Source organism: Rhamphochromis longiceps, linkage group LG20, assembly GCF_057381845.1.
Source record: "Rhamphochromis longiceps isolate RC_006_pf linkage group LG20, R_longiceps_female_GT1.1, whole genome shotgun sequence".
Taxonomy (NCBI): domain Eukaryota; kingdom Metazoa; phylum Chordata; class Actinopteri; order Cichliformes; family Cichlidae; genus Rhamphochromis; species Rhamphochromis longiceps.
In genome coordinates, this window is record NC_140576.1 from 15295283 (window position 1) to 15310559 (window position 15277).

At 38.1% G+C, this 15277-nt stretch overlaps 1 long non-coding RNA gene across 1 annotated transcript; it reads left to right on the plus strand.

Moving 5' to 3' along the window:
• The first annotated feature begins 10573 nt into the window (after positions 1–10573).
• On the plus strand, positions 10574–14282 carry LOC146645109 (uncharacterized). Its single transcript, XR_014909012.1, has 2 exons — positions 10574–11327; positions 11719–14282. It is a non-coding gene; the product is annotated as an uncharacterized LOC146645109 (long non-coding RNA).
• The last annotated feature ends 995 nt before the right edge of the window (positions 14283–15277 follow it).

Below are 15277 nucleotides of genomic sequence, written 5' to 3' on the forward strand. Positions count from 1 at the left end.
ATCAGTGTCCTTAGCCGCAGCAGACAACTGTATAATTCCACTAGTATTGTGAAGAAGAAGGTTTCAAAGCATTTGTCTTTAATGAAGTTACATTAAATATCAACTTCTATCAGTAACCCTGATATCTGAGATCATTATGTCCTTAAACAAAAACACAAAGCCTTAGGGAGCAGCACACACAGCAAAACATCAGCTCACATCAGAGAAATGTCAAACTATTAATATTCTTAGAAAGGAAATATTATTCAGTGAGAAAGAAAGACTTAAAAACAACAACCTCCTGCTGCATTTTATCAGACCGCATCTACAAGCTGTAAAATCTGTGAAAAAAAAAAAAGAAATATATATATATATATATATATATATATATATATATATATATATATATATATATATATATATCATCCTGAAAGTAGAGAGCATGATATTTGAGTAAGGCTTTAAATAACATGAGGAATAATCAAAAATACTACACACAATATCCAAGTATTGCATTTCACAATGGCCAGGAGACATACACTCAAGTATGCATTGCCCAGTATATGCAGCATGTATACAGGATGTGATATATAAAATATGTATATAAACATTAACAACTAATGCATGGTAAAAACGCATCACTCTAATGGAATTATCCATCCTGACATTTTACATGTGAATGTTCCTGGATTGTGGTCACAGGTGTAAAATGAGTGTACGACAGAGCTGTGCGGCTCTGTGGCTGTCTGGCGGGAGACTTTTTGGAGCTGTGACTAACTGGAAACAACGTATTCCCCGCTGCCCTTTTGATTCTTACTGAAATTCATTTACCCAAAAAGCCCATTTTGGCAACAAAACAAACCAAGTTGCTAAAAGGCCTGCAAGAGTTTTCTAGACATAAAGACATAAATTCTGGTTAAAGTGTCTCAGAGTCTCAAACTATCGAGGGAAGACACTTCAGGGTGCATTTGTTTTATTGTTACATACTTTATGCGTCTTTATACTGTAGATATCATGAATGAATTATTAGCAGAATGTGCTTATATTATAAAAATGACAGCCAGGCCTGAGTTCTCCTGTAGACCCCCCAAATTTAAAAAAAATAATAATAATAAAAACAAAATCTACACATAAATCATAGCAATGAAAGTGTGATAATAAGGCCTTTCCTCGCCGACTGATTTATCGCTATCACTTTGTGACAGAGGTAGTGATGATGCTATAATAACATTAAGATTATTTTTGCCTTTTTTCCAGTCCCGTTATTTCTCCCCTCCTTGATGTGCAGAGAGTACAGAACACAGAGAGGCACACTTTACACACACTCTCATCAGGGTCTCTCCCTATTGTTATAAGAGACATAGATATAAATGTTAATATATATAATATAACCTATAAAAATATATATTTATAAACTACTGTCCAAAAGTCTTAAACCGCCTTTCATTTCTCTATATTTTTTCTAGTAGCTACATTAACTAGACTGAAACATGCACACATGCTTGAATTATTCATAGTGTGAAGTATTTTAACAAACGTACATATAATATGTATAATATATAGAAATTAACACACAGTATAATATTTAAATAAGATTTAAAATAAAAAATATTTTAAAAAATTGTAATATGTTTAATATATTAATAAAATATAGACTTATTTAAGAGAAATTTAGTGTGTACTTAACAACATTTTTAAATCAGGTGTTGAGACAACTTTAAAAAATGTTTTTCAACATTTTCTCTCATTTATGAATAAATTTCTTTCTTAATTTCACTCCTTTTTAAAAGTATATAAAATAAAATAATTATTATATATTTGTATATTTACATAATAAAAACTGTAAACCTATATTTGTATGTTTATTTTGTGTAAAAATATTTTTTGCTTGACATGTTTTTGTGTGTGTCTCAAAGCAAAGAATCAATGTCAAGGTTCAAAGTTGCGTATCATAACTCATTGTAAATTATTCACTTCTATCAGGCTCACTAAAATACAACCACACTGGAAAAACATCAAATTAATCTAATGAAACTCTCAAAATAAATACAATAATGTTTAACTATCACATGACATCAGTTGGCATTTTTTTCAAATATGCATAACACTGAAAAAAAAGAATTGTTTTTTTAATAGTTGTTGTGGAAATCTGTTTGATTTCCTCTCGAGTACTATGGCACAACATTCTGAGTATTTGATGTCACATCGAGGCGTATGACTCACGCAGGGGTGTCTTGACCACATTTATCAGTAGGCTGATCAGAAATGAGGCATAACTGACACAACCATCAGCTCAGGGTAGGAGCTAGCTTAGCAGAAATAAAGCCACAAACATCTGGGTTGTATTTTTGAAACCAGATCGTCTATCTAGGCAGGAAACTGTGATCGTTCACATGCTTCTGCTTCAGACATATTCTCAGGAAACATGAAAGTATCAGCTCCTAACTGAGTTTTAAGTGTTTATTTGATGAAAAAATAGACGCACGTAGGGCTTATATTTGTTTTAAATATTTAAACAGCAAAGTCATGGTATTTTTCCCATTTGAATCAAACTGAACACTAAATTAAAGGGCACACCAAACAGCAAACAATACTCTCAGGGTGCACAACCACTCCTTGTTGCCCCCATAAGACAGTGTGAAAATACACATGAAACAATAACAAAATACAAGAAACTAATAAAATCAGTGATTTCTTAACATAAATTAAGAAATCATGTGCAAGAACAACATACATGAAACAATGTTTTGAAAATATATTTTAAATTTCGGTAGCCACATCCAGGTCTGATTAAAGTGAGCACTGTCGGAAAAAAAAAAAAAAAAAAAAAAAAAAAAAAAAAGGGGGGGCAGGGATAGCTCAGTAGGTAGAGTGGTAGCCCCATGATCGGAAGGTCGGGGGTTCGACTCCACTGAACGGCTACCCTGAGGTACCCCCGAGCAAGGTACTGTCCCTACACACTGCTCCCCGGGCGCTGCACTGGCGGCTGCCCACTGCTTCACTGGGTGAATGGGTTAAATGCAGAGGAACTATTTTCCTATGGGGACTAACACGCACACTTTTTTCAGGGGATCACTTAAATAAAACCTGTTTGACAATGTGAAGTAAGATCTCAAAAAGCAACAGTCATGCCACAATTTCACTGACAGCTATCTGTCTTGTTAGAGCCATTTCTAAGGCTCTATCACTCACCAAACCAGGGTGATACCCATCAACCATTATGAGGTAAACTTAAAACAGAGGTAAGCCTTTACAGGAGTGGCTGGCCCACCAAAATGACTCCAAGAGCACATTGATGACTCGTCCAGGTCACAAAAGAACCCAGTGCAACATCAAATGCACTGGCTCATGCAGCAGGGCAATGATCCAAAACAGCAAGTCAAAAGATAAATAAATAAATACTGTAAAGGTTTTGAAGCAGCCTGATCAAAGTCCAGACTCACATCAGACTGATTTGCTTTGGCGTGACCAAACAGGTCGTTTGCGTGATGAAAAACCATTCAGTGTGGTTGACTTCAACAGTTCTGAAATGATCATTTCAAAATGGTATTTTGTATTTACTCTGGTTATTTTTGTCTCATTTCTAACATTTGTTTAATGATCTGAAACATGTAATTGTGACAAATGTGTAAAAACCATTTAATTCTGAGTACATTCATTTACTGACACTTGTGACAAATTTTCTCAGTAGTATCTATCAACATCTAATAACAATTATTAATGAACATAACAAATGAATGCCCTACACTCAGGACAGACAACTGATTAATAAAGTTTTTTGTTTGCTTCTATGAGGAAGTTACTAACAACTCTGATGGTAGGTGATCTTTCAAAAACAGCAATACAGCACTGATAGCCTTTAGCTACATGGAAAAAAACAGTGCCAATATATTAAAGCAGATGCAAAGACAAGAAAATTTCCTATGTGTGTATCACAAAAGATGAAATGATAATAACTAGGAAGTGGTTTAGGAAAAAAATACATGAATAAAACATGTATGTATGTGACTCTTTTTAAACGATACATCTGTGTGCCACAGAGAGAGACGGACATCTTAAAGTTCTGCCTTGTCTTTAACGTCTGAAAGGAAAAGGAAAAAGTATGACTTGTCACATAAAAAAAATTGGTACCGAACAAATCACAAACACAAAAATCACAAATAATTAAGTCAAACAATTCAGCAGATCCAGTACCTAACACAAAATACTGAAGCTAAAAAAATAAAGATTTTGAATGATGCTAAACCCAGAGGCATTGCATAGTTTGAAAAGTATAATAATTGCAGGTGTTGTATGACTAAAGCTTTATACTCACCCTGCCTGGCCTTTGAGTGAAGTGCTTTGAGGGAGAGTCAGTGATAGCAACACAATTGTGCTACATGTAAACTCTCAAAACATGATCATTAAAGAATGATCCTGAAGCCTTGCAAAATGCCTCATCATAGCAAATCTCCTTGTGCCTAAAACGAGTGGAGCGCGTTTGACCTTCTCTGCAGTACCAACACATGGGGCTTTTTTTCTAAAAATAAAGAAAAATGATTAAACCTTACTGTACAGCAACGATCACTGTAAATCATGACCAAATCATAACTATTCCCTGGAAAACAACATATTTGTTTATTTATATTTTGGACATTTATAAACGTGTATATTTATTTATATTGAGTTGTGTATTATATTTAGTATTCATGTATAAAATGTCTACAAAAATATCAAGTTTTTCAAGAACAGAATTGTGAGACAACAGTAATTAAAAAGGACAAAAATGCATTTGTTTGTTTGTTATTAGACCTGTGTTTGTTAGTTATTAATGTTTCCAGCTGCCCTTTTTTGCCAAAGGCGCTCTGCCATCTGTAAAGGATTTTGCTAGCTTATAGGAAATGACATTTACATGACATGTTCCTGTCTGTTATTCATTTGATGTGTTTTCTGTAACAGCAGGAGATGAAATCACCCAATAACTGTCATTAAAAAGCTCATTGCACATCTATTTGGTTATCACACATTATAATATATTCTGTTTTCATTGTCACTGAGTAGATATAGGCTGTATTAGCAGAAATATTTGGGTTTTTTAAGAAGAACACAGTTGTACGTGTTGAGTACCATCATCAGAGACAGTCAGTAAATCAGGAAACCACATTTTACTCATAATTAGATTATAAATACTATATTATGATGAAAATTCAGATTAGTGTAGTTATGATGTTTTCAGAATCAGATACCAAGGAAATCCTGTAAAACCAGGAAAAAGTTTTACTTTTTTATTTATTCACACCGATATTTATTTTTGTTATTGATTTTATATTATTTTTAGCAGCCTTTTTTGTTGCTTTTAGTGCGAACAGTGCAGATAATAAATGCTTGCAATTTATTGTTTGGGTTTTATTTAGCTCTTGCTATTGTCCATGTTCACTCACTATCACACTACCATATTGTTATCAATAATGTCGGTCATTTCTGCTTTTCTTCAATGAAGAGCCAAAGGTTGTTAAAAGAACACCATCTTGAATGTGACTTTGGTTCAAATCAACCAAAAAATGTTTGATTTATAGACTCAAACTGTTTTTGGGCAGATTTTTTTTCAGTATTTATTTTTTTAAGTAACTTGACTGATTCTTTTATAGTGGTTTCTCTACTCCTTAAGCACTTTCGCTCTGATTAACACATTGCAGAGCAACTTAAGATTTAGTATCTAAATCCTGCATAACTACTCCACCATATATTAGCATAATAGCTTGGCAAAACTGTTCAAACCCTGCCCCAGAGAGAAAAAAACAAAAAAGTGCAGACTCCTTGAATCTAAATAAAAAAGGCATATGTTTACCACTGTGAAAACTAATGATTTAAAATATTAGCAAGAAGTTCACTTTAATTAGATTTAATTTATATAGGGCCAAACACAAAAGCAGTTGGCTCAAGGCACTTTATATGCAAGGTAAAGACTAAACTATAATACAAGTAAGAGACAAAATTTTGAAATATTTCACTTCTCTACCTCTAGGAGGATGTGTGAATGGTATGCATTTCAACTTAATGGAACTAATATAAATACTACATGGATGCTGCCAATACTGACATTTCATGCACAGTTTGACAATGATGGTTAAATAATGCTGAGATCTGGTTCAGATTATCAGGTGGTATTGATGAAGGTGGGTTTACACCTGATGAAAAACATTTGGGAACCACTGCTTTAAACAACAAGTTAATTCAAACGTACTTATGTAGCACTTTTAATCTCAAGACATTTTGCCGTGCATTGCACTCAAATAAATGCATCTGAAAACATTTACCCAGAACCCACATCCACCTCACACATGTAAACCAGAAACAAACAGCTAGAGTACCCCACACTTGTGCGTGCACACACACACACACACACACACACACACACACACACACACACACACACACACACACACACACACACACACACACACACACACACACACAGAGTAACAAGTAAGAACCCTGAGAAATGCTTTCAGTTTAGCATTAAATGTGGATGCAGATGTCGAAGATCTCAGGTCACATCGACAGTTTGTTCCACTGAAAAGGATTAAACTAATCCAAAGCATCATCAATCTGGGGCTCACCACTTGAGAGGAAGACTTTTCAGTCCTGCTCCTAGACCTAAGTGACTGTCAGGGTTCCTGGGTCATTGACCCAGTGTTTTTTAAAGTTTTGGACTTTGTCACTTTTTATTTTCCACGTGTTTTTTGTTTTATTATCTTAGTCATCTGTCTGTGTTCTGTTCTACTTCCTATGTATCATTAGTTAGATTATTAGTTGATCCAAATCACAAATCTGTTTGGTGTTGTGTCAGGAAGGGTGTCTGTTAGAAACTGATTTGTTTCCACATTTTCACAGTTTCCCGGTTCTGACCCATTATTATGGAATTACATAGAATAAAAGGCTTTATTGGGATTGTATTGTATTATGAGGTCTTTAATATAAGATTATTCAAGACATTGTATGTGACGAAAATCATTTTAAATTTGATTCTGGATCTAACATGGAGCCAATGAAGAGAAGCCAATATAAATATAAGTAAACTAATGAAGAAGATCTGTAATTATTTATTTGTCTGCTTTCCTGCATGTTCAGCATGCTAGTCTATTTTTTGCATCACTTCCTCTTTGCCACATTGACAAACTCAGTATTTACATCATTACTCTTTAGTCCAGTAATTTTTTTTGCCTGCCTTCTGTAAGCCAATCAGCCTCAGCCTCTTATATGCTACCTATTTAATGAAATACTTCTTCTTTATTTTTTATTTTTTGGCACAAGCAGAGCAAAGTGAACTGGAATCACATTCCTTGTATAGACTTAGCCAAAACAAGGTCCTGTCCTAATTCCTATCACTGGCCGGATTCTATGTTCTTATGGTGAATCATCGGAATTTAACTGTCAAATAGCCTATTAACTTCTCCATCTCAATTAATCATGCTGAATTGTTCTCAGTAAAGAATTCTGGGGGTTTTTTTTGTTATTATTTAAGTAGAATTGAAGTCAGATATGTTTTGGACGGTTGTAGATCTCTGCTTTAGTCTGTTTGGTTTGAGGGATGTCATCAATATCATCTTAAATTTCCTGTGAACCTTCCACTTTGTCACCCCATGGGCTAAGTTGAAAAAAAAATGGCAGACTAAACTGTGACAAGTCCAATTCCTGATGCTTATATAAATTTACTACATAGTGGTATTTAATGGGAAAATCCTGTGATGAAACTGGTTCAAAACTTTTCAGTGCTTTCATTGTGGATGCCTAATATATTATACTCCTGATATGTTATTTTTTTGTATAGTTACAATACTTTCATGTTTCAGATCCAGCTTTCCATCCATTTTCTTCTGCTTATCCGGGGCCGGGTCACAGGGGCAGCAGCCTAAGCAGAGAAGCCCAGATGTCCCACTCCCTGGCCACCTCTTCCAGCTTGTCTGAAGGAACACCAAGGCACTCCCAGGCCAGCCAAGAGATATAATCTCTTCAGCGGGTCCTGGATCTGCCCTGGGGCCTCCTCATGGTGGGATATGCCTGGAGCACCTCACCCAGCAGGCATCCAGGAGGCATCCTTGTCAGATGCCCAAACCACCTCAACTGAGCGCCCACACAGATGGCTGGACACCTCACCCTAAAGGAAAAACCAGCCACCCTTCGGAGAAAGCTCATTTCTGCTACTTTTATCCGGGATCTCCTTCTTTTGGTCACTAACCACAGTTCGTGACCATAGTAGAAGGTGGGGAAGTAGATTTACTGGTAAATTGAGAGCTTCTCTTTTACGCTTAGCTTTCTTCAGCCACAGCATCAATACATCTATTGATCTCCAACTCCCTTCTCTCCTCACTTGTGAACAAAATTTCGAGATACTTAAACTCCCCCACTTGGGGCAGAAACTCATCCCTGACTGAGAGTTGGCACTGCACCCTTTTCTGGCTGAGGATCATGGCGTCAGATTTGGAGGTGCTGATTCTCATTCCCGCCGCTTCATACTCAGTTGTGAACCACTCCAGTGCGAGCTGAAAGCCATAACCTGATGAAGCCAGCAGAACCACATCATCCTCAAAAAGCAAACATGAGATTCTGAGACCACTCAAGTGGTCTGAGACCATTCTGTCCATAAAAATTACGAGCAGAATCAGTGACAAACGGCAGCCCTGGCGGAATCCAACACCCACATGAAACAAGTCTGACTTGACTATGCTCTTGCGATGGTTGTATAAGGATCACCCTTGGATATCCTTGAGAGGGTATAGACAAAAACTGCATTGTTCCTCCTGCATCCGAGGTTTTACTAACAGATGAACTCTCCTTTCTAACACCCTGGCATAGACTTTCCCGGTGAGGCTGAGTGTGATCCTTCTCCGCCCCCGATCTCCATGTAACATTGTAGAGGCGTGTCAACCAAGACAGCCCTACAAAATCCAGAGCCTTCAGAAACTCAAGGCGAACCTCATCCACCCAAGCAGCCTGCCACCGAGGCCTTGTTTAACTGCCTCAGTGCCCTCGTCCCCGGAGATAGACCAGTCGTCCCCCTCATCCCCATACTCTTTCAGCCTGATGGTTCGCTTCACCTCTGGTATCCACCATCTGGTTTGGGGGTTACCACCACAACAAACACTTTGAGGCCGCAGCTAAGTGAAGCAGCTTCAGCAATGAAGGTGTTGAACATGGTCCATTCGTACAAAATGTGCCCAGTCTCCTTCACAATGTTATCGAAGCTCTGCTGAGGTGGGAGCTGAAGAACCCGCGGGCCGGGATTCTGCCGGACTTTCCCAGTGCAGCCTCACTATACGTTTAGGCGTATAGTGAGCAGATCCCGGGAATAACATCGGAGATCTCTGTCCAGAAGAGCGCAGTCCTGGGAACAGCTAAGATACTGCACAGGACCCTCAAGCTCCCAGGCCTCTGGTAGAGGACCCGAGCTTGAAGGATAAACCGCCCGCAGGGGCGTGCTGGGTGTTTTATATATATATATATATATATATATATATATATATATATATATATATATATATATATATATATATATATATATATATATATATATATATATATATACATACACACACACACACACACACACATATACATATATATATACATATACACACACACAAACACACACACACATATATATATATATATATGTGTGTGTGTATATGTATATATATATGTATATGTGTGTGTGTGTGTGTGTGTGTGTGTGTGTGTGTGTGTGTGTGTGTGTGTGTATATATATATATATATATATATATATATATATATATATATATATATATATATATATATATAAATTTTATATGGACTGCAGGTAAAAGGTATGGCGAGTGACTGCTGTGTCTTAGCAGCTGAAAAACTACTGCAGTTCCATTGCAGCGTGGCATGAGAGGAAGCATAACAGATCAGACTGATTACACATTTCACGTCCCCTCCCAAACTTGTGACAGTATAGCAGAACATTGAGCTGAGCTGATGGGCTTCTTGTTTAGTCGTGCAGCAGTCATTGCATTATTTAAAATGACTCCATACTGAAGAGCCCAGAGAAGTCAGAATTCAGTCAGTATGCTGAAAGACTGCCCTCTTGTGGCAAAAAGCCTCAACAAACCCCTTTTCTTGACATTTAAACAATTAGGATGGACCTCTTGCTCACTTGTGATTTTCGTGGATATCTTGACAACACAGAATTGTTCAAATACAAAACTCAGTATCACTGCAAGAAGTTTCACATTGACAATAATAGGCAATAATAGTGGGCTCTCCCTCTCTACCCTCTCTCAGTCTTTGTGCTACCAGTCAAAAGGGCAACAGTGAAACAGAATTTAAAGCCCAATAACTTTTATAACAACATTCTAACTAAATGAGAGCTGCTGCCATGAGGTAACATTTGACATAAATTTATAAAAACATTTCTAATAGGTTTCTTTCTGTACTTTAATTCACTGTTTATAGATGTTGCAAACATACTATGATCCACAGTTTGACCGGAATAAGAAACTATAACTGTTATGATATTTTGATACCATGGTAGCATTTACAGGATATTGTTTTATTGTGATATTATACAGAAAAGAGTTACTCAATAAGGCCCATTTAATAGTTGTTTTTCTCTTTCTCTCTGACCCAAGAATTAATGTGTAAGACTCACAGGCTGGTACCCCAAGGTCGAAAACACCACAGAGACGAGACCACTTCCTTACTCCCATCCTCCCTTCCTTATCTCTTAGAAAAAGGCTCGTTAAAGGCCAGGTGGTTTGTTTCAGAATTCACTAATGAAAGAACTCTGTATTCTGTGTATTTTGCTGGGATGATCATAAATTGTAGCTGAGCTGATAAACTACACACAGGATACTTCTTTGCTCACAAGGCAGGAAGACGTTTCCTTATTTGGTCTGTACTGGTTTGAACTGAGAACTTGCTGACACACGAACCTTTTTTTCCTCTATATAAACTGCTGTGTATCAAATAAACCTTTGAGTCGATTGGGAAGGCAACCTAAAGCAGTCTCTGTTTTCTTGTTCTCCCAAGCTGCTCCCGAGCTCGTACTAACACGCTGAATGGCATACCTGAGTGTTACTTTAAATAATTAGGAATCTTAGAAGGAAAGGACAGAACTCTGCTTATCGCTCACGCCACGGAGGAAACCCGGGACGGCAATTTCCTTCAATTTTGGTGTCAGAAGTGGGATGGCTGACAGAAGGTAAATACACGTCTTTCATATTTATATAAAGACCGTATTATACCTCTCTCAGTGATCGATCCATAAAAAAAACGGGATATGCTGACGAAGTTTCACTTAGTGATCCAGAGAGATACACTGACGACTTCCTCAGTCCCCGAATAAAGTAGATTAACCCTTGTGTGGTGTTGGTGGACACAGGAAGTTGCCTGTTGTCTTGAATATTTTAATTTTGTTAAAAAATAATAATAATAATAATAATTAATTGTTTAATTAAACGTACGTTAAAAAGTGAGAAGTTGCTCACTCAGAAAAAGTGACACAGGAAGTTGCCTGTTGTCTTGAATATTTCTCGTTAAGCGAGAAGTTGCTCACCAAAGAGTGACACAGGAAGTTGCCTGTTGTCTTGAAACGTACGTTAAAAAGTGAGAAGTTGCTCACTCACAGAAAGCTAGTAAATAATTAAATTTAATTTTGTTAAAAAAAAAAAAAAAAAAACGAAAGAAAACTGAAAACGGGTCTCACAGACCCGATTACCATACAAGGGTTAAAAGCAGTAAATTAAAAGCAGAAAGACACAGGAAGTTGCCTGTTGTTTTACGAGAAGTTGCTCGTTAAGCGAGAAGTTGCTCGCTAAGTGAGAGTTGCTCACACAAACAAAAAATTGCTAGCAATAAATTTAAAGTAACCTCAGCTGTGCCGCAGCGAAAATACTAACATAAATCCTTCAAGCGTGTAAACCCCTCTGGAAATCACTGAACATGGGTCAGAATTATTCAAAGACCACAGACAGGTCCGATAAAAAATCTAAAGTACCTGTAAAACCAAAAAATTAATAAAATACAAAATAAAGTCTCAAATAACGGCTCAGTATAACTCCCATTTCCGGTTACGTGTAACCTACGTCCGCGAATCGGTGAAGACATCCATGATCACGTATCCAGAACATGCGGAAGTGCTTATGTGACTGACTTTGTTTACAACTTACGGACTGTGAGTACAATGCATTCTAATCTCTTTTCGGAGCCTTATCCCGAACGATTATCGCCAGAAACCAGGTCAGTAGAAATGTTGAATATCATTTGTGATAAGAAAAGTAGTCTGCTTAAAAAGTCCTGTAGAAAATATGATAGAATGCCGCGACGTGATGCATCAAATGTTACCGCTATGGACAAAAGGACCGGAACCAGGCGTAGATACTTTAACATCAAATAAAACTAGTGCAGGCTCTAGCAAAGAAAATAAATCTACTGCGGGAAAAGCTAGTCTTGCATGCTCAGCCATTCAGCCCACAGCCCCGCCGCCTTACGAAGATGAGACCGAATTAATAGTTGCTGCCGCAGCCGCATGCAAACAACGTCAGCGCTTTGATCCAACCAGCTTAAAAGACAGTGACAAAAAACCTGAATCACATGCAACGGGTCTCAGCCATCTCTTTAAACAGGATCAGGAAAAACAATATATACGCCGCGAGGAAGAATTAGCAGAACATAGAAAGAGAGAAAAACTTTTGAAAGAAGAATGTGAGGAACTTATGAAAAACAATTCAGACGACTATGAAGAAAAACTTTTGCATCAGGCAGTGTCCACGATAGACACCCACATGAAACGCCACGATATCGTAGCTAGAGGTTTAGAGGTAGCTAAAGAAATACCTGTTACCCGAACTTTAATAAAGACTTATCTAAAAGGAAAAAAGGAAAAACAAAGCCAGAATGACAAAGGTCCTTACGCCAACACTCGCGGTAGTAAACAAACAGACCCAAAATCTAGTGACGTCAATGACACTTACCCCTTTATGATAATAGGAGATCAGTGTTGTATTCAGCCCCCTAAAATCTCAGAATTAGTGACAACTATTAAAGAGCTTCCCGATCCTCTTAAAAATCCTACAGCCTTTGTCTCTGCACTACAGAGAAGTACCAGATATCACCATTTGGGTGGTCCGGATTACAGGTACATATTGTGTCAATGCATTCCTGGAGTAACCGAGTCACAACTCATAAGAGAGATAGGTGAATTAGACCCAAAGCATGATAAAGCATCCACAACTGCAGAGTTTTTGTGGGTAAATAATGACAAAATCACCGATTTCTTTAAGAATCTAAAGAAATTCCTGCTAACAATGTCCAGAGACAAAATTGACTTAAATGCAGTAACTATGTGTAAACAGAAGCCTGATGAATCTATCCTAGTATTCATAAAACGCTTTATGCACTGTTGGACAAGCTAGAGGTGCAAATTTAGCTCAGTTTTCCAGCAGCCGCAGACACCCAGAGCAAAAATGAATTTGTGTATTTAATTTAACACAAAGTGTGAAATGTTTGCTGACACTGATAACAGCTTATGTTTTCTCTGCCCTATGTACCGACATGATGGAGAAGGAACATCCTCTGTGTCAGCTGGACCCTCAGCAGAGAATGAACTCAACATCCTTTTTGTCCGGTACTCTATGTCACACACTGTGCCAAAAAAACGTGTACAGACGCCACTAACAGGTAATCCCATGACTGGGAGCCACACTTTTGTTTCTCTCACACTTTTCAACAACATGATAACTGCTCACACAAGTGAAGGTCAAACAGTGATTTTGTTACATAACTCAGACATAGGTTACGAAATATGTCGTCACATAGATCTAACCTAACCTATCCACTGTACTATTTCTGCACTTACGTTGCCAGCTGAATACCAGAATATGACATTGTGGTCTAAAAGTGAGAATGATATAGGATTTATTGACTGTACACTTTATCACGTACACCTATTAAAACACAACAAGCCAGTATATGTCAAGCAACATCCCATTTCTGCCGAAAAAGCCGCAGCCCTAGATGTCATGATAGGAGATTTAGAGACTACAGGAGTAATAAAGCCTACAGTATCTCCATATAATACTCCTGTCAATCCTGTGCCAAAGCCTAACAAACCTGGCGTATGGCGTTTCATACAAGACTTAAGGCAAATTAATGCAGTCAACATTCCTCTGCCACCTCTCGTTTCAGATGTTCACAGCATATTGACATGCTTTGCATACACACTTTACCGTGGTGGATTTATGCTCCGCTCCTTTTTCTCAGTAAGACACACAGCCGTTATTTGCATTCACACATAGAAATAAGCAGTACACTTGGACTCGTTTGCCCCAAGGCATGATAGACAGCTCTGCTGCTTTCTCAATGGTGCTTCACTCCTCCAGGGCTGCACCCTGATCCACATGTGGATGACCTCCTCCTCTGTGCTGAAAGTGAAAAACTATGTCAAACTGCTACACACATGCTTCTCCAGCACCTCCAAAAGACTGGCCACAAAGCATCAGCAAAGAAAATGCAGTACTGTCAGACTTCTGTTCAATATTTGGGATTCACACTGTCTCACGGAAAACGTTCCATGACTGCAGACAGGGTCAAAGCTGTGACCTCTGTCCCTCGTCCCACTACACAGAAGGAAATGTTGTCCTTCCTGGGCATGGTGAACTATTGCAGACAGTGGATACCAGACTGTTCTTTTCATGACCACATTCTGCGTGACTGTTGTAAAAAAGACAAGCCTCCTCGAATACTGTGGTCCACAGAAATGACTGCCTCTTTCAATGCATTACAGGGAGTGCTGACCTCCGCCACTCAAAGGTGCTGCCTGAATTGTTCAGGAATGCCGGCCTGCCTGAGGGCAGTAGCAGCTTGCTCTATCATGATAAGGGACTGCGAGAAGCTCACACTCTCACATGACACTATTCTACACACCAATCACCAGGTCACGACCATTCTAGCAAACATAACTACACAAAATATGCAAATCTCACTATAAAAGCGAGCAGCACACCCAATTCGCCAGCACATTTATTGATCCTATGCTGTGTTCTTCTGACCGACAGGATGGCTCAGACAGGCTTGACGATCATGACTGCATGACACGTATACAGGAATCCACAGCACCACGTCCAGATTTAGAGCAGACACCTATCCCAGACTCAGCCACGGTTTATGTGGACGGGTCCTGTTCAAGGCCGAATGACAACTCATTTCTTTGTGGCTATTCAGTGGTAACAGTGCCTGACATCATACTAGAGGCTCACTCATTTACGCAGACAGCCGCTATGCATTTGGCGTTGTGCAT